The sequence below is a fragment of the Pinus tabuliformis genome, chromosome 4_1 (assembly GCF_031772625.1).
Source record: "Pinus tabuliformis cultivar Carrire ecotype Pingquan chromosome 4_1, CPIR1, whole genome shotgun sequence".
Lineage (NCBI taxonomy): Eukaryota > Viridiplantae > Streptophyta > Pinopsida > Pinales > Pinaceae > Pinus > Pinus tabuliformis.
The window spans coordinates 543525868-543543905 of NC_142303.1; positions in this window are offsets into that span (position 1 = coordinate 543525868).

Consider the following 18038-nt stretch of genomic DNA (forward strand, 5'->3'; position numbering starts at 1 on the left):
ACATATGTAATCAACATGTATGCATGACCAACACTTTCCACCCATCTAGTCTAAGGGGTGAACCATGCTCTGATACCACTATGTAACACCCTCCTCCCATATTTACCCAAGCTAACTAGTTCACTGGAGTAAACATGTGACAAGAGGCTACTATGATATGATTCAACTCCCCATGTACAATTAAGGAAGTGGAACCGACAAAACAATCCAATCTGACCTTTCTCAAGAGCTATAGAACCTTCAAGAGACAACCAACCCTTCCAAGTGCCCAACCCCTGAGGCAACTTGTCATTTTATAGAGATAGACCCCCAGTCACTCCCATGACAAGCCATGCATGTGTAACACTCTCCTCCCACATCTACCCATCAACTGGCCAGCTGGAGAAAACATGCGATGAGAGGCCACTATGATATTATTCGACATCCTAAGTCATGTTAAGGAAGTGGAACCGATAGAAGCACACCATACAAACATTTAATATCATCATTAGGACCCTCAGGAACCAATCCAACCTTTTTGCCAATGAACCCCTAGATCCCACTGAGCTTTTCGATCACTTGACCTCTGGACACTCTCATGTTATGGGCATTCCATCTTCTAAGGACCTCTAGATGCTCTCACAGGCCTGCAAGCCAGTGTCCCTAGGATTTGAGCCACCTTTTCAAGCCTAGAGCCCAGATCACTGCCCAGGATTGAATCATGTCTTGAGAATAGTAAAATAACAAGGAAATGACAATATAAATGAAATCACTTGAATGAGACCTTGATTGGACCCCTACTAGGCATGATAAGAACTTCGTCAAACATATCATGAATATGTAATCTATAGGTGTAATTAACATATATGAACATAGGGGTCTTATAATTAGTTGATAATCGCTAAGATACATTGATGCCTCAACATATTAGCTATAATTCCATCCTTAGGTCATACATAGCTACTGTCATAAAACACATATATAATCAACATAATATCAACATAAATACCAATGAAATCACAACCATATAAACCACATATAATCCTGTATAATGCTCATAGAAATACAAGACAAAATAACCTCATATTGATGATGTAAAACCCAAACCTAGGATGGGACTTCAACATTCCGCCTGACCATAGAATGTCTAAGCCAAATCTCTCTTTAGCCATTCAACCTCGTGCCATATTCCAAGCATGAATGTGGGTTCTCATAAAACACATCAATCCAAAACCATCTAGGGCTTCCAGAGCCCATCCACCTCAACCCATCAAACAATGATTCCACCTCACGGTCGGACTTCACAAAACCATCATCAGATTGGTCCTTATCCCAGCCAAGGCTCCATGACTAGCAACTCAACGCACAATTGTTGTCGGGCTCTAGAGTGTTTGTCCAACCAAGGCTCTAAGACTAGTAACTCAACCCACCAAGGTCTCTAAATTGTTTTTCCAACCAAGGCTAAGGGACTAGTAACTCAACCCAAGTTATAGGGCTCCAAAGCGTTTTTCCAACCAAGGCTCCAGGAACTAGTAACTCAACCCAAGCAAAGGAAGCATGAGAACAACCAAAACAAAAAAAAGGAAATAAAACCATAATCTCCATGGCTATCCAGGAAATGGAAAGGCTAGGCAATCCACTACCAATCTAGGAAATCCTCCATGCCAATGACAGATCACGACCAATAATCCACATGCATATGCCATACATGCCAAAACTAGTGAGTAAAACATACATGAAACTCAATATCTGCAAGAAAAATATGATAGTTGTTGATCCCGGTGTCCTCTTGCACTTTCCTACTCCTCCTTTTCCTTCTTGCTCCAAAAATCCAAGTATGCCATAGCCTCCAAGAAAACTCTAAGTCTCCAAGAATATGAGAGAGAGAGAATAATGAGAGAGCTCCAAAATTGAACTGACAAAAGGTTACCAACTAGTCCTCAAAAGCCTTTTTATGAATGAGGCCTCTATTTTCTTCATTTTCCATTATTTTCCTTCAATTTCCTCCTCACATGCAACTTGTGACCTTTCACCTTCCTTTTCTCCTAATTTTCTATTATTTTCATAAATAAATATGCCAAAAATGGCATTTTACCTCTCCAAAGCCTTAGCCATTGCCTTTGCCAATTTCCTTAGCCATTAAACAATCGCAAGTGATCCCCATTACTAGAGTTTTTCCCAATAGACAACTTCAAATAAGTGTCGCATTAACCTTGGTTATTATTTTTCCTTTATTAACTTTTATTACATGGAATTTTCACCAGGGTTATAACAGAACCCCCCCCCCCCCCCCCGGCTCCCAGGGGGAACACCATCCTCGATGTTCAACAACACCTATAAGCACAAAACTATTGTAATAAAAATATACTATTGGTGGAGCTTTATAACTTAGCTTGATGCAGTATTTACAATGATTAACCTGCTAAGAAGCAATCCACATGAAAACATAATAACATAACATCATAATGACATGACACCCATACCACTTATTGGAGCTTTATAACATAGCTCATGGTGGTATTTACATCGATATACATATTTGAATATATCAAAATCACCAAACATATACCAAGACATATACCAAAACACCATACTAGAACACCATGTCAAAATTGCTTTGTCTCAACCAGAAAAAAAGGAAGGATACATAGCCTGCATCTGATCCACCATCGCCCATGTTGTTTCAATCATCCTAAAGTGCTTCCATTGCACCTTAACTTGTTCGATTGCTCAGTTCCGGAGCATGAGCACATTTTTCTGCAATATACACTGAGGCTTCAGTTGGAATTCTCCATCTGGTTCCACTTGCAATACAAACCAGTCAATCACATGATCAACATCTCTAACATATTTCTTAGGTAATGACACATGGAAAACATCATGGACTTTCACTGTTAGAGGAAGTGCAACTCGATATGGTATTAGCCCAATCCTCTTAATGATACTGAAGGGTCCACAAAACCGTGGTGCTAACTTGACACATTATCCAATCCATAAGAAGCTCTTGTTCAGTTTGATGCACAAGTAAACATGTTCCCCAACCTAGAACTCCTTGAACAACCTATTCCAATCTGCATAGATCTTCTCCCTATCCTGTGCTTCATTTATATTTTTCTTTATAACCTTCATCTCCTATTCCATGTCTATCAACATGTCTTGTCCAATCAACATCCTATTAACTGGATCACTCCAACTGACAGGAGTATTGCAAATTTGCCCATACAATGCTTCAAATGGGCTCATCCTCAAAGATTCCTGATACCCATTGTTGTAAGAAAACTCTACTAGTGGAAGATACTCTTCCCACTTTCGTTGTTGATGCATCACATACAACTTCAACATGTCCTCCAATATCCTATTGAACTTCTCTATTTTTCCATCTGTCTGTGAATGCTAAGTTGTACTAAAGGCCAACTCTTTGCCCAAACCTACAAATAACTCCTTCCAAAACTTGGAAGTGAACTTCACATCCCTGTCTGACACAATCTTCTTAGAAACACCATGCAATCTTACCACATATCTAACGAATACCTGTGCTACATCACTAGTTGAGAACGTAGACTTCACTGGAATGAAATGGGAAACCTTTGTCAACCTGTCCATAATAACCCTGACGGAATCATGGTGCCTCACTGTCCTCGGAAAACCTGTGATGAAGTCCATGGAAATGACCTCCCATTTCCACTCTAGAATAACAATCTTCTCTAGTAGTCCACCTAAATGTTTACACTATGCCTTCACACACTGACAATCAAAACACCTAGCCACAAACTCTGCTAAATCTCTCTTCAAGTTCGACCAATAATAAAATCTCTTCACTGCTTTTAGTGTATTCTGATAACCTAGGTGACCTGAATATGGTTTCACATGAAACTCTCTCAATATCACCTTGTTGAGCCCATTGTTGTCCGACACATATATCTTGTCTCGAAATATAGCCAATCCATCTGATGTAAGGAAATAGTCCCAATCTTGTACACCAGCACCTATACTTGTGCCAATACCACCACCTATACATGTACCTATACATGTACTACCACCTATACATGTACCTGTACTATCACATGTGCCTATACTTGTACTCTGATACAACCTGCGCATAATCTCCATATATGTCACATCCTGCTGACTTGCTTGCAATATCTTATCCTGTAAGTTTGTCCCATAGAAGCTCATAACTTTGTTCTCTTTACCTTTGATATATCTGATCTCAAAATCAAAATCATTGATCATATCCAACCACCGAGCCTGCTTATCATTTAGATTTGGTTGGTCAAATAGGTACCAAAAACCACTATGATCAGTCATCAATGTAAACCTCCTACCCAGAAGACAGTGCATCCACATCTTCAATGCATGTATGATCACTACCAACTCAAGATCATGCATGGGATAGTTCTATGTTTTCTCATTTAGTTTCCGCGACTCATAGCACATCATGCATAAGGACTCCACCAAGTCCTTTCTTGCAAGCATCTGTGCATACTACAAACTCTTTGTCTAGTTCTGCAATCTTCAACATTGGTTCATGTGTCAATAATTGCTTGAGCTACTCAAAGCTAGCCTCACACTCCTCCGTCCATTAAAACTTCTTACCTTTCCTATGCAATGATGTGATAGGATAAGCAATATGTGAGAAGTTCCTGATGAACCTCCTATAATAGCCTGCCAACCCCATAAAATATCCCACCTTATCCACATTCGTAGGAGCTACCCACTCCATTATGGCCCTTATCTTTTCTGGATCTACTGCAATTCCCTCCTTGGAGACAACATGCCCCAAAGAAACTACACTGGTTGAGATTTGTGTACAACTAATGCTCTCTCAACAACCTCAACACTACTGCTAAATGCTTGGCAATCTCTTTCTCATTTTAGAATATAAAATTATATCATCAATGAACACAATAACAAACTTATCCAAATACGGATGCAACTTACTAATCATTAAGTACATAAATATAAATAGAGCATTAGTTAATCCAAAGGGAACTATAAGAAACTCATAATTTCCATACCTGGTCCAGAAAGTTCTCTTGTAAATGTCTTCCTCTTTGATGCGTACTTCATGATATCCAGATCTTAGATCAATCTTCGAGAACACTGTTGTTCCCTTCAATTGATTGAATAAGTCATCAATCCTCGGTAATGGATACCTGTTCTTGATGTTCATTTTGTTCAACTACCTATAGTCAATGCAAAATCTGAGAGTACCGTCCTTCTTCTTCATAAACAATACCAGTACGCCCCATGGTGATACACATGGCCTAATGTATCCCTTTTCCAACATTTCCTTCAACTATAGCTTCAACTCTACCAACTCAAGTGTGCTCATCCTATAAGGTGCTTTTGATGCTGGAGATGCCCCTAGCACCAACTCAATAGAAAAGTCTACTTCCCTGTGAGGTGAAAACTATGTAATGTCCTCAGGAAATACATCCTTGAACTACTATAAAATTAGGTACTTGCTCAACACATCTACATCCTCAACTTCCTTACCCTTGTCACTAGAAATGTGCACTGTGAATAACACACACCCTTTCATGTGGCTGCGCTTTGCTTTCATAGTTGTTATCATCCTAACTGTTGTGGTTTTCTTCTTTCCCTGTAAGACTCTTGATTCCCCATTTTCATCCACACACTCAATTGCTTTTGTATAACAATCTACCTTGGTTCTATGAAGATACAACCAATCCATGCCCAACAACATACTATATGATCCCATCAGTAATACATTCAGATGTGCTACAATAGGCATACCATTCAAATCAAATGCACAAGCTCTTACCCAATGGTGAACTCACTTCTTTTTACCTGTATCCAATTGCACTAACCAAGATTATGCATGCAATTCCTTACTCAAAGCACACTTATCCACCAATTTAGGACTAACATATATATAATTAGATCTAGGGCCAATCAAACTAGAAATAACTTGATCAAAAAGCTTACCGTCCATCTCAATGATAGATGCCTGATGGTATGCATGTTTGTTATCCAACGTTGCATAAATATGAGGAATACGTTGATCAACATCCCCAACAGTTTGTGCATCCTGTGCACTATATATATTAGGCCTACCATGTTGATACTATGGACAATCTCTCTTGCGATGATCCCCTCTACAAGTCCAACACTACATGGGCTCCTTATTTTGCTACTCAGATCGATGTCCCTGTCCTCTATCTGATGCATTGAACTTCTTAGATGGCGCAACATTTTCTTTATTATTTGTACCCTAAGGTCTTGCTTGCTTTCTATCCCATTTTCCTTTGTTCTTTACATTACCTTTCCAGACTAGCTTAGTCACAGATCTGCACTTCGATTTTTCATAGAAATGCCTTAAATTTCGAATGGCCTCCTCCAATGATCTAGGTTCATTGAACTCAATCATGTCTTTGAATGAAACCTGTAACCCACTAATGTACCTCTGAATCTTGGCCTTTTCCTCTGTGAGATAAGGCACAAACATTAGTAGCTCTAAGAACTTGCTATTGTACTCCTAATCTGTCATCGATGCCATCTTTAGCTCATATAATTATTTTTCCCTGTCATCAAAGTATCTCTTCAACAAATACTTCTTCTTGAATAATCACTCAAACTCACTCCAAGTAAATTCATTTTCATGAATACACCTGACATTCTTCACATCTTCCCACAAAATGTCTACTTTACCTTTGAGACAGAATGTAGCTACTATGGCTTTCTTGTTCTCTGAATAATCATGCAACCTGAAGAACTTCCCCATGCTAAGCAACGATAAATTTGCATCCTGTGCTTTCTTCATCTCTCCGGCAAATGTAGGTGGCTTTGATTTCTTAAACTCATTTGGAAAGTATCCCTTATCACTCCTCCTGTAAGGATGATAACATTGATGATCATAGTGCCTATCTGAATCAGAACTAGGATAATACATGTGTGTCACACGGAATAAGTCGATCTTGCGGACAAGATAAACCTTCCTAGAATCTAAAGAAGACCTAATGACAAGCAAACCAACTAGACACTATCTTTCTCTAAATATTCTTTGATAAACAATAGCAAACAAGTGTTTTTAGGGCCTACCTTAGGTCCAACGCAAGCTTGTGGATGCCCTTGCTCCTTTGATCCAAATGAGCTCCTTTTCATGAATCTGCAAACACAAACAAGGCAAACAAATTAAATAGCACCTGAAAAGCCAATTGCATAAAACATATTTAACATGAAATTCAAGGAGTCCATGAAACAAATAACATAAGATACTTGTTGAGAAAAATGAGTTTGATTGTATTAATTCAAAAGAAGAAGAACTTTACAACCTTTGCCTTGACGTTGTACAAGCTCCTCCTAGGGTCCAGCAAGAAGTCTCCTCTACTTTGACAAGTTTCACTCACTCCCCAATGAAGCCAAAAAGATGTGTGATTTCTCCTCTTAAGCTCAACTAGGAAGTCTTGATTTCACCAGCATTTACCCTAAAAAATGTTCAGCTTCTAACCTCTCTAGCAACCAGCCCAATGCCTGTATTTATAGTGCAATGAAGGGAGGTTACTAGGTCCTCCTTCAAAGGGATAAAGCCCTCCTTCAAAGGGATAGCTCCTCTCATTAAGGGATTAGCTCCTTCTCTTTTGGGATGCATGAACCACCTCAGATCGAACAATCCACGTCAAAATTCCTTCTAGAAAGCTCTAGAATTAACCCAAAGTGAGTTTTTTAAGATAAAACTTGCGCCTTTTGACTTTCACAGGGGTCCGCACCTCCACCGTTAGGGACAGAGCGGGTAGGTCCGCTGCTTTTGTACACAGAAGGTGCGGAACCAGAGTTACATTGATTTTTAATGTCTTTCTCTCATTTCCAAAGCTTGATTTGAAGAACTGAGGTATGAGACTTGCTTAGGAGGACAGTACAAGTGATGATAGACTCATACTGACTGCAAATAATCATGGTGACGATATTTTTGTGTAACAGATTGCCCCCTAAAGTGCGAAGTCTGTAGTAGATGAGGATTTCTTATCATTTAGGAAGAGTGAAGTACTTTATCATTTCGAGGATCATCTTGTGGAGAACCCGGTTGGAACCTGTAAAAACATTCAATGCAAAATGTATATATGAGATCATATCATCGCTGAGGTAGGCATTCCCATACTCAGATCAAAAATGACTAGAAAACTAACTACTGCTCTGATACAGGAATGATCTTGTAAAACATCACAAGTATAGACTCATGTGGACACAGTATGGACGCAGCCATCTGTTTATGAATAGTCCATTATATAATGAATACAAAATTCCTCGCAGCCTGGATTGTGGAAACTAGATCCAGGGTCTTCATTTCTACTTTCCCGAAATAGTACGATTCTATCCAAGCGAATGAATGTGTTGATGTCAAACATGGTAGAAACCACTTTATTACCAGTCAATGATGTAAACTGTTAACAAGTGTGAGAGAAACCACCAGTGATGTCAATGGCTCTCAAAGTACCCAGTACAATCCATGAGATGTGAATAAATGTGTTGATGCCGAACATGTCACGGAATCCTTTGATCGAAAGTCAATGATGTAAACTGTCGTCAAAGGCGATAAACCTGCCACTGAGGCATGTAGACTTCAAGGTACTGACGATTCCTAGATCATCTTTCTAGATAATGAGCTGATGTCGATAGAAAGCGATCCGTCGTAGGCAAGCCCACAACACGAAATCATGGATCAAGTTGAAGAAATTTAGTTGCAAGGACTGACTCAGGGATGGTCAAGATGGATGACAGATATTTTGCAAATGAATGGCTTATTGGCAGTGACCTCTTGAACACATAACGACACGACAGATGGCTTGGTGACAATTCACCCAAAGTTAATACCCAGAAACCGGCTGAAGACTTTCAATGTGGTTTGATCAACTGTTAGGCAAAGGATTTCCCAACCCAGGTGAATAAAATTGTCGTGTTCAAGAGTGGTTACAAAGTATGACAAACAGGCTCATTTTTCTCTCTTTTCCCCCACCATTTCTGGCAAGTACCTCTTTATTTTTGACAAGCTTGAGGAGGATAACATTTGCTTAATTATAAGCTCATCCTTCGGATGAGTCCATCTTAGTTTAAATTCGAACCCTAAGAAGGAGTGGTTCATTCCTGTTTGTAATTGAACAGGTCCTTTACTGTAAAATTTTAACGAGTCCAGTATAGGAGAAACTCAGCGTTTTTCAATTTTAGAGAGTCTGAAAAAACTTAAGAAGACTCCAGGGTTGACCTTTTTCGTAAATTTGTGTCTCCCAAGCCCGAAAAAGTATAAAATAATACTTGAGAGAACCGCTTGATCTTTTACGACCAAGGAGTACTTTTCGTCATTAGTGCCTTTGACCCGAAAAAGTAAAAAAGCGATCAATGACACGTTGTTTTATAACCAATATCGAATTTGAAACGACAAAAATCCGGCAATCTTTTCATGTTTTTACGGTCGGAAAAGAGCTGTAAGTGGACCGTCTTTTAATTCCATTTTAATGAGTTTAAAAGAAAAACTCGGCAATCTTTTCATGTTTTAGGAGTCAGAAAAGAGTTTAAAGATGACTCTACATGTTTTTCGTTGAAAATGATAGATTTCGCCTGAATAATCCTTTGTTCTGCATAAAAACACAAACATTACTCATACCTGTTTGAAATGGATAAAAATGTCGCAAAATACCTTTTCAAAGTGAAACATAAACAAATTTACAATTTATTTACTCAAAAAACTTATAAAAAGGGCCTTTGTCAATTCATTTTTACCGTTTCAGTTTGGGTGAGAAAATAGTGCTTTTGCTCAGAAAACTTCCCGTGAAGATTGCGGAAAATCCAACCGTTGGAATCGAACGCCGTCTTCTCCAGGTAATCCACATCATCCCACTCTTCATTTTTAACCATTTAATTTTTTGTTTTAGTCCTTTATTTCATTTTTTGGGAGGGTTTTTAGGCGCAAAACCCGCGCGCGGGGCCCGCAGGTTTACCATTGTGGGCCTGCGGACCCCGAATTTTTCTCCATTGGGAAAAAGCTCGGGGTCCACACCTTCCATGTAGACAAAGTGCAGTCCCACGCACTGTGTCTAACATGGAGGGTGCGTACCCCGCTGCAAAGGTTTTGAACCCAAAAATTCTCAAAAATGGACCACACAAAATATTTTCTAGCATTTTAATTTGTCTTTATACTTGATGCAGAGAGTACATCATGCTAGATTGGCATGAACGAGAGCATGAGGACGTGGATGCCGCCGCATGGAATCATCAGCCTTCACTTGATGCTTTGAGGGCGTGCAGATTGTACAGATTCTGGGCCATTCCTGGCATGAGGGCTCAGGTGGATTTCTTACAGTGGCTGGTTGACAGATGGAGCATACAGGACCAGTGCTTCTTTATTGGCAGCCACCAGCTCGAAATCGAGTCGGCGGACATACATTTCTTGACTGGTTTGCCTAAGAGAGGCAAAGACTTGACTCTGCACGGGACTAGGCCAGGTGGCCAGTCTGTCGATAGCCTCCGGCTAGAGTACTGCAACAGCCAGGCTAGAGACAAAGGGATAGACATAAAGACGATATCCCGTCCTGAGCTCATGGTGATTGCATTCACTGTCACCAGACTTTGCGGAGCTGCCACATTACATATTGCCACCGGATCCCAGATGCGTATGGCAGTTGATTGCTTTCGAGGCACCATCTTCAACTGGTGCGATGCCGTGTTGGCCAATGTGAAAGGCCAACTGACCAGGGCCAAGAACGGACGACTAAAGACCTTTGGTTATGGGGCTTTAGTCGTGAGTTTTGGCATGGAGAGGGTTCCTATGCTGATCCCACAGCACCTTACTGTTGGAGCTGGGCTTCCTCGAGAGCCCAAACTGATGCGATGGGTCGCAGTCATGGCCCGTCACCCGGACGAGACGACAGAGGTTGCTCGATTCAAACCTGAGTATTTCCAATGGCTGGAAAACCAGGTCTTTTCCATTCAAGACTTCCCTTACGTTGGGATAGATTTTCGTGGTGACCCAGACATGGTTCTTCCACCAGGAGAGCAGTGGGATGAGTCAGGTAAAATCCTTTTCAACATTTTTCCTATTTTATTTTTTTTATTTTTCCATCGTATCAAAACTGATAGTAAAAATTTTAAAATGCAGATGTGGGTCCACAGCGACCAGCCGCTCTCCGGCCTTTCAAGAGGAAACAACCAGTTGCACCCGTGCCAGCCCCACAAGACAAATCAACAGAGGTTTTGGCCGAGTTGGAGGGTCATCTCGAGCGCTTGACAGGAGATATTCCTGAGACCACTATAGACGACATTCCTTCTCGACTTCAGCGCTATGTGATTGGGGTCCCGGGACCTTTTAGGAGGTTCCTTTACAAGGTGGCCCGTGCAGTGGTCTCTTATAGAGATCATCACCAGTGATAGGATGATCGCCTATTGTGGGCACATGTGACATTTTTGTTTTTTGTACTTATCATTTTTGCCGATCATAAGGTGTTTTTCAACCTATGATCAAGGACGATGTATTTTTTGACACACTCCTATATATATATATATATATATATATATATATATATATATATATATATCACTATTACCGGTTTATCTTGTAAATCATGTTATGGAATGGTTTTAAATTTACATGTATGATTATTGCAAATGTCTATTTAACATTCGAGAAGCAAATGCATCTGCTAATGTATTTAAAGATCTCGGAATATGCTGATATTCAATGTAATCAAATTCACGTTCCAAGAGACGCACTCTCAAAAATAATCTTAATAACACTAGATTTCTAATGGCATACACTCTATTAAGCTGTAATACAACGAGTTCAGAATCTAACTTCACTATCAAACTCCGAATCCCAAATGAAATAGATTCAGATAATAACTCAATCACTGCACTATACTCGGCAATGTTGTTTGTTGTTTGACCGAGGCTTACCCCATGCATAGATACTAACTCGTCAGAGGTGGAATAGATAACCCAAGCTGCGGAAGAGATGTTCCGTGTATTACGACAAGCACCATCAGTGAAACCAATGTATGTTTGGAGAGGCATCGACATCTGCAATATCAAGAGTAAAACCAAGATAAGCAGGAATAATGACGAAAAAACACTCTCTAAGCTAAGCACATTGTTTAAACTAAAACACACTAGCTAGAAAGAAAAAACTATCCTAACTAAATCTCCATACCCATTCTTTTAAGCATAATACCTCTTCAAGTAAAGGCCATTTATGGGTTTACCCAAAGAGTCCCCATCAAAGTCTACCAATTCATAGGCCCCTTTGGCTAGCTTTCGCTTGACAATATAGGGACCATGCCACATAGGAACGAATTTTCCAGTGCCTAATTTATCATTAGCTTGATCATAAACTAAGACTAGATCTCCTTCCGAAAAATTTCGAGGGGTCACATTTCGATCATACTGAGCTTTCATCCGTTTTGCGTGAGTCTCGATCGCCAATGCAGCATCACGTCGATTCTCATCTAATTGAGCCAAGTATAACAAACGCTTTTCCTCTTCGGAAGTGGCTAGAAGTAACTCGATGGCCATTTGCAGTGACAGGATTTTGCATTCAATGGGTAACACAGCTTCCAAACCATAGACTAGTTGGAAGGGAGTGAACCCTGTTGATGTTTTTACTGAAGTTCGGTACGCCCAAAGCGCTGAAAATAGCATGTTGTGCCAATTCTACCGATGAATCCCAATGATTCGTCGGATCATGATAACTAAAACTTTGTTGATGGACTCAACTAGACCATTCGCTTGTGGATAATAAGGGGTTGAACTATCGTGACATAAACCAAGCTGGCCTGTAAGTTCGGTCATCATAACGTTTCGAAAATTACGCCCATGATCAGTGATTATCGCTTGTGGGACATGAAACCTAGCAATTATATGATTGAACATGAAAATTGCAGCTGTCTTGCCGTCTGCCTCGAATGTAGGCATCGCCTCGGCCCACTTAGTAAAATAATCTACCGCAAGGATGATATACGCATGCCCCCCGGTCGAGTGAGGGTTACATGTAATAAAATCGATACCCCATTTGGAAAAAGGACCAACGGCAATTATAGGGTGGAGAGGAGCAGGTGGAGCGCGCATCTTACGATAAAAAATATAGCAGTTGTGGCATTTTCGGACCGTCGTAATACAATCTTTAAATAAAGACAGCCAAAAGTAGCTAGTGCGCAATATATTTTGGGCTGTGGCATACCCATACATATGACCGCCACACACTCTAGAGTGACAGTCATTTAGAACCCTTTCAGCTTCCTCGTGAGTTAAACAACGTCGAAAAACAGAATCCGCCCCACGGCGATAAAGAGTATCTCCAATAATCCTGAATTGTTGGGACTGGAATCGAATTTTCTAACGTTCTGACCTTGAAATTTCTAGCCGAAAGGATTGGGTCTGGAGATAAATGATGATATCCCCATACCACGGATCTAAAGTGCTGATTAGAAACAAGGATTCGTCCGCAATGGGTTCCTCCACCACAGTTTCCGTGTCAGCACGCGGGAAGTCACACATTAACTCCGCAAAAACTAAAGATTTCTTAGACTTAGATTTCTCAAATTCCAAGTCGAACTCCTGCAGGATAACGATCCATTTAGAGTACTTGCCCCCTAGCAATTCCTTGGTCAAAATGTAGATCATAGGGTTGCAATCCGAAATTACCATAGTTTTACGTAGTAGAATGTAGTGACGGAAACGTTGGACAGCTTGAACGGCTGCCAATGCCAATTTCTCCACATGTGAGTATTTTAGCTCAGTTGGATTTAAAGTTCGACTAAGGTAATATATCACATGTTCAGTTCCTGATTCATCTTCCTGAACTAAGACCATTCCAATGGTGGAATGAGAGGCGGCGAGATACAAGAAGTAATCCTGGTTGTAGTTGGGAGGATGCAACAATGGTGCATGGGTCAACGCGTGTTTGAGTGCATCAAAAGATTTTTGAGCTATCTCATCCCAATAGAATTGAGTGTTTTGCTTCAACAACCGGGTAAAACCCTTTGTAACCTCGACGTAGTTAGGAATGAATCATCGTAAAAAGTTTGCTTTCCCCTGCAAACTTTGGAGTTGGCGAAGACTCGAAGGAGGAGGCAATTTGATGATAGCTTCGACCTTTGAGGGATCAACACGAATGCCAGCTTTCGAAACTACAAACCCCAGCAATCGACCCGTTTCTATACAGAAGACACATTTGTGTGGGTTCAACCAAATACGATAATGCCTACACCTCATAAAGATTGCTCGTAAATGGACGAGGTGATCAGCTCGATGTAATGAATGAGCAAGCAAGTCATCGAGATAGGGTTGCACAATGTGCTTGATGTCATGAAACGCATAAGACATCGCCCTTTGAAAAGTTGCTCTGGCATTCTTAAGGCCAAAAGGTAATTTGCAATAAGCAAATGTCCCCCATGGACAAATGAAAGCCGTTTTTGGTTGATCGGCAGGTAGAATATTGATTTGATTGTATCCAGAAAAACCGTCCATAAAGGAAAATATTTCGTTGTCGGCACAATCATCAATGATTTGATCGATATAGGGGGTTGGGTAATTGTCCTTTGGACAGGCTCGATTAATGTCCCTATAGTCGATGCATATTCTTATTGTTCCCTGCTTTTTGTTAACCGGAACAATATTCGATACCCAATCCGTTAACGGGATCGGATAAATGAAACCTGCTTTCAATAGTTTTTCAACTTCTGCTTTAATTGCAGCAGCTTTTCGTGGGTGAATCTGACGCAAACATTGCCGGACGGGTTTAGCGTCTGGGTAAGTCTTGATTTCATGAACAACAATTGCGAGATCAATTCCTGGCATTTCCTCATAGGACCAGGCAAACACGTCACGGAATTCTTGAAATAGGGCCTTATATAATTGAATTTCGTCATCTGTACACAAGGCACCTATATGAATGTTCTCAACAATTCCGGGCTTAACCGAAATGTCAATAGGAATAGTTCGAGAGATGTTTCCCAAATTTAACTCTGAATCGGGATGTTTCATTGGATTCTGAGGTTCCTTGACATATTCAGTTGTAAAAATTGATGAGAAATCATTTTCAAAACGATCATCCTCAGGTAAAAACGAAGATCTGTGATGGAGATCTTCCCATGGTAAATCATCTACACATAGGATTTCATGAATTTGCTCATCAGAGTGAACAAGTTCAGAAAATGTAGTTAAATCCAAGGTTGATGTGAAAAGTGATTCCTCACGGACCACATTCATTAAGTCATTTTCGGTTGAACACGGGTCGGCAAACGACTGCACGGCTTCATAGGCAATTTCATATGGACTCAAAGGCATGGAATTGCCAAATGAGTCTATCTCAAATTTAGAAGGGACGATCCAAGGATCATCATAAATAATGGTGTCTGATGTAATCATATGAATGGTTGCAAATGAAGATGATGTGTTGATTGGAGGAAAAGGAAAATTTCCCAGTAAACCAGCATCTTTAACTAATCCTACTCCAACATCCTTATATGGGATAGTCGTTTTACCAACATGCTGAATACTCTCCGAAGAGGCTGGGTTGGATGAAAAGTAAGCCAGCTGGTCTATTGTTACGATCTTTCCACTGTGTGGAAACTTTATTACTCGAAAGACCGATGAAACGACCGCTGTCATAGCGTAAGACCAACTTCGACCCAAGAGAAGGTTGTAATCTAGAGGGGCATCAACCACCTCCACATCTAGACTAACAGTTTTTCCTTCAACCCCTATAGGCAAATCCTGTAGAATGCCAAAAGGATGAAACCCACGGCCATCAAAGGCCTTTAGAATTGTCGGGAATTGATTTAGCGAAGGAAAACCAAGCGATATCCAACACTGTATCGACATAATACACGTTTAGGTTCCCTCATCAATCACAATCCGATGAATATGCCTGTTTTTGACTATCACTGGAATCCGGAAAGCCATTTGATGAGGCAAACGTGGTGTACTATTTTCTAGATCGAAAATTATTAGGTTCGGGTCCTGAAGATCAACAGCTCCTATAGCCGACAAAAGCAATTTACGTTGTGCTGGGAATGATTGCAGCACTTCCAAAGCCGACATTGCTGAGGGTGAAACAGCTAAATCCTCAACAATGTTATAATTTTGAGCCGCTCTTGCATGTGGATTGAAAGCTGACTTTCGAAGTATACCCTTGATGGGCGGTTTGATTACCAAGTCTGGATTAGGTTTCTCGATCTGTAGTGGATTGGAATCGGGAGCTGAGGTTGATGGATTAGAATGAGAAGATTCTGCTTCTTTACCGTCAACAGGACTCTTACTACCATAATCTTGCAATTGAGTCACAATCCTAGCATGGGACATCATCAGTATGGGTTCTTCATTGGCACTCGAGGATGAACCTATCATCTTACTATCTTGAGCCGGAAAAGGATCCTTCAAAACAGCGGGAGTTTGGGAACCCTTGACAATCTTCGCAACCTCTGCACGATGAGGGCAGTCTCTTGTAAAATGTTCATCGTCACAAATGAGACAAGGATAACGAGGTTTGCGCTTTTCGTCGTTGGATTCCCCCTTTTCAGGTTTCTCCTTTAAACTTTTGTCCGTTTTATTCTTCTTCTTTCCTTTCTTCTTCCCACCGGATTTTGATTTGGCTGTAGATGAATCTACAACGTGAATATCGGCGGAAATCTCTGCAGAAGAATCTCCTGTTGGGGAATCAGGCAAGGTTATAATGGGAGAAGAATTCTTGGAAGACTTCTTCTTACTTTTAGTGTTAACCGTGCCAATCATACCATCAGCGGCATGAGATCCCGAAGGAGCTGCAGTGATTTGATTTTGCTTGGGAAGATCGGGGATTTTTTCATGTAACGTACCCGACTGAGTATAGACCAAGTCAAGGTACTGTGCTTGAGCAATGACTTGCTCCTCAGTAACAACTCCGGCTTTAGCAACATCTTCAGTGATCTTTGGCAATAAAGATTTTACAAACCACTCAGCCAAGATCTGATCCGGAATAAATACCTTCACTAAACGCCGTCGACGTCTCCACTCATGAATATGATCTGAAATGTACGTGGATGTCGATTGTTTTAGCGAAGTTAACAATTCCGTGCCATTGTCATATCGGACTGGCAACTGAAAATGAGTTAAAAACGAGGTAGCTAACTGACTAAAATTATAAAAAGTGCCTCGCGGTAACTCAATGTACCACTTGGCCACGAGACCAATTAGAGTGCGCTGGAAAAGTATAAGACGGATTGAATCATCTGTGATGGAGTTAGACGCACACCAGAGGTGGTAAGTCATCACATGGTTCGACGGGTCCTCTCCTGATTTTCCTTCGAACTTGGGAATGTCACTGGGCAACTTATTCGGCATTGGCGGCCAAAACGGAAGATAATTAATGGGATCGTTTGTTAGACGCGACAAGTCAGGTAAGTCCAAAGTTGCGATAAATGGTAACTGCCGATTAGCGTCCCTAAAACTCTGGGTCATGAGACCAGCCCCAGGAGGAGGATATCCAGGATAACTAGGAATGGGAATGGCGTTCGGGATATTGTATCCTCTCGGAAAACCAGGGTTAACTGGACCGTACTGCGGTTTTTGAGGTTGTTGATAAGTGTACCCAGGGTACGGTTGATACTGATAAACTGGCTGCTGCACAGCAGGACCAAATTGGTACTGTCCCTGGTACGGTTGATAAGTGAATTGTGGTTGACTTGTGACAACCGTACTTAAACCGGGTTGTCCTACAGGCATCTGAACCGAAGTTTGAATCATAGATCCAGACGGTGGTAAAGATGTCTGAGGAGTAGATACAGGAACAGTAGAAACCGGAGCTGTCGATACTCCAGAAGTAGGTGGGGTATATTGAACAGATGTTGCGGAAGTTGTAGCAGTCGTTTGAGGCAGAGTACGAGGTGTACTAGGCCCAGACTGAGAAACTAACGAAGGTACAGAAGTTTGAATGTTGGACTGGACTGGTTGCTGGGATGAACCAGAAACTAAGGGTTGTCCAGTTTGAGATGACAACTGTACACTTGGTTGCAACACCTATTGGGTTTGCGATGGATCCCACACTATATTCATTCCGAGGTACTGACCCATAA